The sequence below is a fragment of the Triticum dicoccoides genome, chromosome 3B, assembly GCF_002162155.2.
Source record: "Triticum dicoccoides isolate Atlit2015 ecotype Zavitan chromosome 3B, WEW_v2.0, whole genome shotgun sequence".
Lineage (NCBI taxonomy): Eukaryota > Viridiplantae > Streptophyta > Magnoliopsida > Poales > Poaceae > Triticum > Triticum dicoccoides.
In genome coordinates this window covers 197,917,369-197,927,381 of record NC_041385.1, presented here as the reverse complement: position 1 = coordinate 197,927,381, position 10,013 = coordinate 197,917,369, and positions in this window count along the sequence as shown.

Genomic DNA, 10,013 nt, shown 5'->3' with positions numbered 1-10,013 from the left:
ATATAGTCGATCCAGCAGGACTAGATGTGTTACCTCCATCGGAGGGCCCCGAACCTGGGTACATCGTGTGTCTCGCACCGCTTGTTCCCAATCTCGCTTTCGGAACCCATTGACATGATCTAGCCCCAACCATGTTTGGTAATCCTACCCATGGCATCTACCGTGAGCACACCACGAAAGTTGGCGCCCACCATGGGGTCGTCCGCGCCGTCGACCGGAGTCATCTTCCTTACGAGACCCTTCACTCCCTCTGGCGAGTGCATCATGCACGATCTAATCAGCCTGTCCGGTACAGCCTGCTGCGTCGGCTCTGGCGTGGCGCTTGGCACCGACGTCACTTGTCCTGCAGGTGGCTCCGTCGTCCCCTTCGGCTAGCTGCGCGTCTTTGTCACACTCGTTCCAGACGAGTACCCTGACGGGGTGTTCACCTTCTCCAACCCGCTGCCGCCTAGCAGCCGTGGCGTCGTCCATGACATTGCTGACCTCTGCGTCTGCATGGAGGTACTCACCATTGAGTCCAGCAATACTTCTGGTCGCAACAAGCGTGCGGCTGCCACGGCTGCGGCTCGCGCCAACCAGTCCGACCCTCTGTGGGCTACACTACAGAGCTTGTGTACCCCCATCAGGACCAGTGCTGATCCGGGCGCTGTCGCGGGTCAGATCAAGGAGGACCACAAGAACTTTCTTGTGGAGGCCACCGAGCTCGCCGCCACGCACCGCTTACGACCTCACCCTAGCTGGCATCGAGGCCAGCCGGTGTAGAGACGTGTGATGTCATGGTCGCGCCATCGGTGAATTTCTGGGTGCGGGCAGGCCCATATACATCACCCCACTGCTGCTTGTGAGATGCGTTGGGATTTCCTCGAAGAGGAGAGGATGATGTAGTACAGTAGAGATAAGTATTTCCTTCAGTTAAGAACCAAGGTTATTAATCCAGTAGGAGAACCACGCAAGACCTCGTGAATAGCACCTACACACAAAAGAACAAATACTTGCACCCAACGTGATCAAGGGGTTTGTCAATCCCCTTGGCAGTTAACTGCAAGGATCATGTGATATAATGGTAGATAGATAAACAAAAACACAAAAATAAAATAATGGTAAATAAATTGCAGAAAGGTATTTTTGGTTTTTAACATATGATAAAGATAGACCCGGGGGCCATAGTTTTCACTAGAGACTTCTCTCTCAAACAAAAAGCATACGGTGGGTAAACAAATTACTGTTGGGCAATTGATAGAAAAATGCATAGTCATGGCAATATCCAAGGCAATGATCATGTATATAGGCATCACGTCTGAGACAAGTAGACCGACTCCTTCCTTCATCTATGGAAAGAAAGGATTTCATAGAAAATCTGCATTTTTCTATTTTTTTATCCCCATGCATTCCGTTATTCCCGTAACTATGGATTGATTGTCCCTACCTAACTAAATGGTAGTCGTCTAGGGAGCACAATTGCTAGAGCACGGGAGAATGAAGAGTAATGATTTAAGCAAGAGTAGCCGGGCGGACTACTATAGTCAGTCTAGTGACTACTATAGTCTTTTCTTTCTTTGTAGTTAAGTAATAATGTTTGGTATAGCAGCCTTTCCGAGCGAGTCTCTGGGATCTCCTGTAAACCCCCATGATTTGGTAAAGGAAGGATATTAGGGGAAGCAGTGAGTGGAGATTCCCCTGCGGAGAGCCGGATGAGGGGAGACCCTTATGTTCGGTTTGGAGGGCGGGGATATCCCGACCATAATATCATTATGCATTTGCAATGTTACTTGGTTCAACTCCATTTGTGACCTTTTCTCGTATGTGGGACTCTCTATCTTCTTGGGTAGATTCTAGGTCATCTTTCATTTTGTTAGTGAGTAGTTTTCTTATTAATAAGTCAAGTCAAGAGTAATAAGAGAACTGTAGGAGCTTGCGAGGACAGCTTGGTAAGCAAGCTACCTATTATGTAGGCACCAACTCCCAGTTCTTTCTCTTCTTTCTTTTTGATTTTTTATTCTTGTTTTTTACTAAACGTGTAATCTCCTTTCCGGGGGAAGGGGTAACATAGACGGAGGCACATGTAGACAGATACAGATTTTTTCAATCTTTTGCCTAAGCGAAGTAGTTGATCCCTCCGAGGTAAGGGCGAATCAAGACCGAAAGCTACTAATAAAATAGCATAATCTGAACACATAGCTAAACACCAATCATTTTAAGATCTTCATCACTTTTATGAAAGTAATCACTAGAAACGCTTTTTATAAAAAAATCTCTTTTAGCTCTAAGTATAGCGGTTCTTTTCTTACTTTCATCCATGGAAACATAAAGAGCTTTAATTGATTCTTCAACTTTAGGCACAAAATTTTTCATCTTGAGAGTTTCTACATCATGAGAAATTCTATCAATACTTCTAGACATATTATCAACTTTATTCAGCTTTTCTTCTATCGTAGCATTGAAAACTTTTTGAGTGTTGATAAATTTTTTAATATTATTCTCAAGATCAGAGGTGTTTCTTTTATTATTATAAGAGGGATTACCATAATTATTAGAGGAATTACAAGGAAAAGGCCTAGGATTAAAATTACCTCTATAAGCATTGTTATTGAAATTGTTCCGCGAGATAAAATTCACATCTATGGCATCACTATTTTGCTCAATCAAGGTAGACAAAGGCACATCATTAAAATCAATAGGAGCACTTTATCAGCAACCAACTTCATAAGAGCATCAACTTTTCACTCAAAGAATTTATTTCTTCTACCGAATTGACTTTTTAACTAGTAGGAGCTCTTTTGGTATACCATTGTGAGTAATTGGCCATAATGTTGTCTGGCAATTTAGTAGCTTCACCCAAAGTAATTTCCATAAAAGTACCCCCCGTGGCGGAATCTAAAAGATTACGAGAAACAAAATTCAATCCTGCATAAAAAATTTGTATGATCATCCAAAGATTTAACCCATGAGTTGGGCAATTCCTTAGCATCAATTTCATCCTTTCCCGAGATTGTGCAACATGCTCATGGTCAAGTTGCTTGAAATTCATGATCTGGGTTCTAAGGGAAATGATTTTTGCGGGCAAAAAATACTTAGTAATAAAAACATCCTTGCACTTGTTCCAAGAATCAATACTATTGCGAGGCAAAGAAGGAAACCGGATTTTTTCTCGATCTCGCAAAGAAAACGGAAATAATTTGAACTTCACAACATCATTGTCCACATATTTTTTTCTTTTGCATATCGCATAATTCCACGAATGTGTTAAGATGGGATGTGGCATCCTCATTAGGAGTACCGACAAATTGATCTTTCATAACAAGATTCAGCTAAGCAGCATTAATATCATCATACTTCGCACTAGTGGCGGGTGAAGCAATCGGAGTGCTAATCAAATCATTGTTGTTGGTATTTGAGAAATCACACAATTTGGTGTTCTCTTGAGTCATGGTGACTACGGAACAAGATTGCACTCGGAAACAGATCTGGCGAGAAAATGGTGAACGAAAAAGAGGGCGAATAAAACGGCAAATTTTTGTGAAGTGGGGGAGAGGAAAATGAGAGGCAAATGGCAAATAATGTAAATTGCGAGGAGATGAGATTTGTGATTAAGAGCCTGGTTGATGTTGATGATCGTCCCCGGCAATGGCGCCAGAAATTCCTTTTCATGCCTGCTCGAACTACGTCGGTATTTCCCCAAAGAGGAAGGGTTGATGCAGCACGGCGATGGTAGGTATTTCCCTTAGTGATGAGACCAAGGTTATGGAACCAGTAGGAGAACCACACAACACAATGTAAACATCACCTGCACACAAATAACAAATACTCGCAACCCGACGTGTTAAAGGGGTTGTCAATCCCTTTCGGGTAAAGGTGCTAGAAATTGGCGAGTAGACGTGATAAAGATGTGATAGATAGGATAAATAGATCGCAAATAAAATAAAGTGCTGCAAGGTATTTTTGTATTTTTGGTTTAATAGATCTGAAAATAAAAGCAAAGGAAAATAGATCGCAAAGGCAAATATGATAAGAGAGACCCGGGGGGGGGGGGCGTAGGTTTCACTAGTGGTGAGGGAGTCCTGGACTAGGGGGTGTCCGGACAGCCGGACTATCATTATCCGCCGGACTCCAAGACTACGAAGATACAAGATTGAAGACTCCGGCTCGTGTCCGGATGGTACTTTCCTTGGCGTGGAAGGCAAGCTTGGCGATACGGATATGTAGATCTCCTACCATTGTAACCGACTCTGTGTAACCCTAGCCCTCTCCGGTGTCTATATAAACCGGAGGGCTTTAGTCCGCAGGACAACATACATTACAACAATCATACCATAGGCTAGCTTCTAGGGTTTAGCCTCCTTGATCTCGTGGTAGATCTACTCTTGTACTACCCATATCATCAATATTAATCAAGCAGGACGTAGGGTTTTACCTCCATCAAGAGGGCCCGAACCTGGGTAAAAACATCGTGTCCCTCGTCTCCTGTTACCATCCGCCTAGACGCACAGTTCGGGACCCCCTACCCGAGATCCGCCGGTTTTGACACCGACATTGGTGCTTTCATTGAGAGTTCCTCTGTGTCGTCACCGATAGGCTTGATGGCATCTTCAACCTGCAACACTGTCCAAGGTGAGACTTTTCTCCCCGGACAGATCTTCGTATTCGGCGGCTTTGCCCTGCGGGCCAATTCGCTTGGCCATCTGGAGCAGATCGAAAGCTACGCCCCTGGCCGTCAGGTCAGATTTGGAAGCTTAAACTTCACAGCCGATGTCCGCGGAGACTTGATCCTCGACAGACTCGAGCCACAGCCGAGCGCGCCGCACTGTGATGATGGGCATGATCTAGCTCTGCCGCCGAACAGTGCCTTGGTGGCCGCACACGGATCCGCTTCGGCCATTAGCCCGGAGCCGATCGCCCAGATCGAGGGTCGGTGGATAGGCGCCGCCCTGGGGGCTTCAACATCCACGGCGATGGAGCCGAACACTAATCTTGTCCCCTGTGAAACTCGTGATTCCGAGGCGCCGGACTCCTCCCCGGACTCCGAACCTCCCGCGCCCCTGCCAATCGGTCCGGATTGGGCGCCGGTTATGGAATTCACTGCCGCGGACATCTTCCAATGCTCGCCTTTCGGCGATATCTTGAATTCACTAAAACATCTCTCGTTATCAGGAGAGTCCTGGCCGGATTATGGCCAGGATGGTGGGGATACGGACGACGAAGAAATTCAGAGCCCACCCACCACCCACTTTGTAGCCACTGTCGATGATCTAACCAACATGCTAGACTACGACTCCGAAGACATCGACGTTATGGACGACGATGCCGGAGACGAACAGGAACCAGCGCCCACAGGGCACTGGAAGGCCACCTCGTCATATGACGTATACATGATGGATACCCCAAAAGATGGGGATGGCGAAGAAACAACAGAGGCAGATCCCTTAAAGAAACAGCCCAAGCGCCGGCGTCAGCGGCGCCGCACTAAATCTCACCACAGCAAGAATGGAGATTCCGGCACAGGAGATAATAATACTCCAGAGAGTGCCGAAGACAATCCCCTCCAGCAAGACTCAGCGCAGGAGGATGCAGAAGCAAGCCCTCATGAGGGGGCGGCAGATGAAGAGGTTGAGGATCATAATTATATGCCTCCCTCCGAAGACGAAGCAAGCCTCAACGATGACGAATTCGTCGTACCCGAGGATCCCGTCGAACAAGAGCGCTTCAGGCGCAGGCTTATCGCCACAGCAACCAGCCTAAAGAAAAAGCAGCAGCAGCTTCAAGCTGATCAGGACCTGCTAGCCGATCGATGGACCGAGGTCCTCGCGGCCGAAGAGTACAAACTCGAACGTCCCTCCAAAAGTTACCCAAAACGCAAGCTGCTCCCCCGATTAGAGGAGGAAGCATACGTACCTCCATCACCAGCGCACGATATGGCTGACCGACCACCCCGTGGTCATGACAGAGAGGCATCCAGGCCCCCAGCCAAGACCATACCCCGGCATCGCTCCAAAAGTACGAAGCCAAGAGGGAACGCGCCGGACTTGCGAGACATATTGGAGGACAAAGCAAGACAATCCAGATCCATCTATGGATCACGGGGGCGCCCTACGACCCACGACGAATACCGTCGTGCCGGATACAATAACCCCAGCCGGGCCGAACACAGCAGACAGCGCTCTCTCGAGCTGCGTCGCGATATCGCTCAATACAGGGGCGCCGCACACCCGCTATGCTTCACTGACGAAGTAATGGACCATCAGATCCCCGAAGGGTTTAAACCCGTAAACATTGAATCTTACGATGGCACAACAGACCCCGCGGTCTGGATCGAAGACTATCTTCTCCACATTCATATGGCCCGCGGCGACGATCTCCACGCCATCAAGTACCTCCCACTCAAGCTTAAAGGACCAGCTCGGCATTGGCTTAACAGCCTGCCCGCAGAGTTGATTGGGTGTTGGGAAGACCTGGAGGCCGCATTCCTTGATAACTTCCAAGGCACATATGTGCGACCACCAGATGCCGATGACCTAAGCCACATCATTCAGCAGCCAGACGAATCGGCCAGACAATTCTGGACACGGTTCTTGACGAAGGAAAATCAAATCATCGATTGTCCGGACGCAGAGGCCCTTGCAGCCTTCAAACATAACATCCGGGACGAATGGCTAGCCCGGCACCTGGGGCAGGAAAAGCCGAAATCCATGGCAGCCCTCACATCGCTAATGACCCGCTTTTGTGCGGGAGAGGACAGCTGGCTAGCCCGCAGCAACAATCTCCGTAAAAATTCTGGCAGTCTGGATACTAAGGACAACAACGGCAGGTCACGTCGAAACAAAAACAAGCGCCGAATTAACGGCGACGATAAGGAGGATACGGCGGTCAATGCCGGATTCCGAGGCTCTAAACCCGGTCAACGGAAGAAGCCATTTAAAAGAACCATTCCGGGTCCGTCCAACCTGGACCGAATACTCGACCGCTCATGCCAGATACATGGCACCTCTGAAAAGCCAGCTAACCACACCAATAGAGATTGCTGGGTGTTCAAGCAGGCTGGCAAGTTAATTGCCAAAAACAATGACAAGGGGCTAAATAGCGACGACGAGGAAGAGACCCGGCCGCCGAACAACAGAGGACAGAAGGGTTTTTCCCCACAAGTACGGACGGTGAATATGATATACGCAACCCACATACCCAAGAGGGAGAGGAAATGCGCACTAAGGGACGTCTATGCGATGGAGCCAGTCGCCCCAAAGTTCAACCTATGGTCCTCTTGTCCGATCACTTTCGATCGAAGAGACCATCCGACCAGCATACGCCATGGCGGATTCGCCGCATTGGTCTTAGACCCAATCGTCGATGGGTTCCACCTCACGAGAGTCCTGATGGACGGCGGCAGTAGCCTAAACCTGCTTTATCAGGATACAGTGCGCAAAATGGGCATAGACCCATCAAGGATTAAACCTACAAAGACAACCTTTAAAGGTGTCATACCAGGAGTTGAAGCCAACTGCACAGGCTCAGTCACACTGGAAGTGGTCTTCGGATCCCCGGATAATTTCCGGAGCGAAGAGTTAATCTTCGACATAATCCCGTTTCGCAACGGCTATCACGCTCTGCTCGGGCGAACCGCGTTTGCCAAATTCAACGCGGTGCCGCACTATGCATACCTAAAGCTCGTGGACTCATTACGGTCAATGGGAATACGGAACGCTCCCTCCGAACGGAGGAACATACAGCGGCTCTCGCGGCAAAAATACAGAGCAGCCTTCTAAGGCAATTCTCGAGTCCGGCCGTTAAACGGCCGGATACAGCAAAGCACGCCCGGAGCAATGCCAACCAAGACCACCTAGCGCGATCAGAGCACGCGTAGCAATGCGGCCCCAACCCTCGCCCGCGTATGATCGCAAGAATAACACTCCGCGTACATCATTACGCTTTGGAGATACCATGGGCACAGGGGAGGGGGCACGATCACAACGGACCCAGAGTGCGGTTCGACCACACCGGGGGCTCGCAAATGTGCCCCTCTTTTTTTTATTATTTTTCTTCTTTTTTGTACATAGGACTCTGTTAACCAGAAGCCCTGTCCGGCGGTGAACCTGCCGAACTCATGATGCAACAGTCAGGGACTAAAGAAGGCCGCGTCGAACACTCAGGTGGTCTCAATTACGAGCATTAAATTCAATTATATACACCAAATCCGCAGCTCATCCCTGGAGGGGGGACATGTTTATTTAGTCCAAATCCCTTGCTTACCGCACTATTTGTATCAGTCCGCTCCTCTAGCAGACTTTTCTTTCATTAATAATGCAGCACCTTTATGATCGCAATTGCATCACATTATATATATATATGCTCATTATATGACATCTGGCACCCGTATATTTTGGTACGGCATAATACACCAGGGGCTTATGTTCCCCACTCTATGGTGTGATAAAGTCCGAACACTTTCACAAGTGCGGCACCCCGAACTTATAGCATTATATGAATCGGCTCCGAATCATGTCTTGGGTCAATAGTTGGGTTTGCCCGGCTCCCACGTTTTGGTGCCTTACGTTCCATTCTGTCGGCTAAGGTGGCACTGGGAGAACCACTGCGATTGCGCCCCGGTTGAGCCGGGTTAACGCCTCAGTGGATAAAGCTAAAACTGACTGGCATGATAAGGCGAGAGACTGGTCGCTGTTCGAGAGGTTTTTTCGGGTCCTTAAAGACTCACGCCGCTTCGAGCGAAGTTCTGGATAATGTCCGATGAAGGCGTGGATAGCGCCCCGGATTCGGTCTTCCGAATACCAGGGGCTTCGCCAAAATTTAAAATTATAGAATTCTATGGCTAAGTGAGAGTGTTCAAGCATTATAAGTCCGGTTGCCTTGTTCGTCGTGTTGAGCGCCTCCCTAGATGGACCCAAAAATGGGAACAAGAGTGCTCAAGTTTATCCCGAACACCCCAGCACATGTGGCTTGGGGGCTGAAGCTAACGACTTGCCATCTCTCAGATTTTACAAACGGCCACACAGAAGGTAATATTTTAAATTAAACAAGCGTTGCTCATGGCGCATATGAACGAAGTTTTCAGCGCACAGGATAAATAAACAGCGAGTTCACTCAAAGATTACATTTCGGGAGCACTCATCTGCAATATCGCAGGCTCCCTTCAGGACAATTTTATAATACTTCTCCGGCGTGCGATACTCCTTGCCCGGTGGCGGTGGGTCCGTGAGAAGCTTCTCCGCATCCAATTTGCCCCATTGCACCTTTATGCGGGCAAGGGCCCGATGAGCGCCTTCGATACAGGCGGAGCGCTTGACTACATCCAGCCTGGGGCATGCATCCATCAGCCGCCGCACGAGGCCAAAGTAGCTACCAGGCATGGCCTGTCAAGGCCACAGCCGGACTATGAGGCCCTTCATGGCCTCCTCAGCTACCTTGTGGAGTTCGACCAGCTGCTTCAGCTGGTCGCTTGGGGGCACCGGATGGCCGGCCTCAGTATACTGAGACCAGAAGACCTTCTCCGTCGAGCTCCCCTCCTTGCCACGATAGAATGCGGCAGCATCAGACGCACTACGCGGCAGATCTGCAAACGCCCCTGGAGAGCTCCGAATGCGGGTAAGTGTCAGGTAGTTCACATTAACATGCCTGCTTTGCATGAAAAACGCCTTACCCGCCGCTATCTTCTTTATGTCCTCAACCTCCTGAAGGGCCTTACGGGCCTCGGCCTTGGCGGACTTGGCACTTTCGAGAGCCAAGGCAAGCTCGGACTCTCGAGTCTTGGAGTCACGCTCCAAACTCTCATGTTTTTCCATGAGAACATGGAGCTCTTGCCGAACTTCCGCCACCCGTGCCTCTTGCTTTTCTCGCTCAGCCCGTTCTGCGGCCGCATTGCGTTCGGCCGCGGACACAGCATCCCGCAGGGCTGCCACCTCGTTAGTGTTCCCTGCAATACACATATTATCCTTGTTAATTTTATTTGCAACCAAAATCCTTTTCTGTAAGGTACTTATTCAAAGAGGTGTTACTCACCTTCTTTTTCC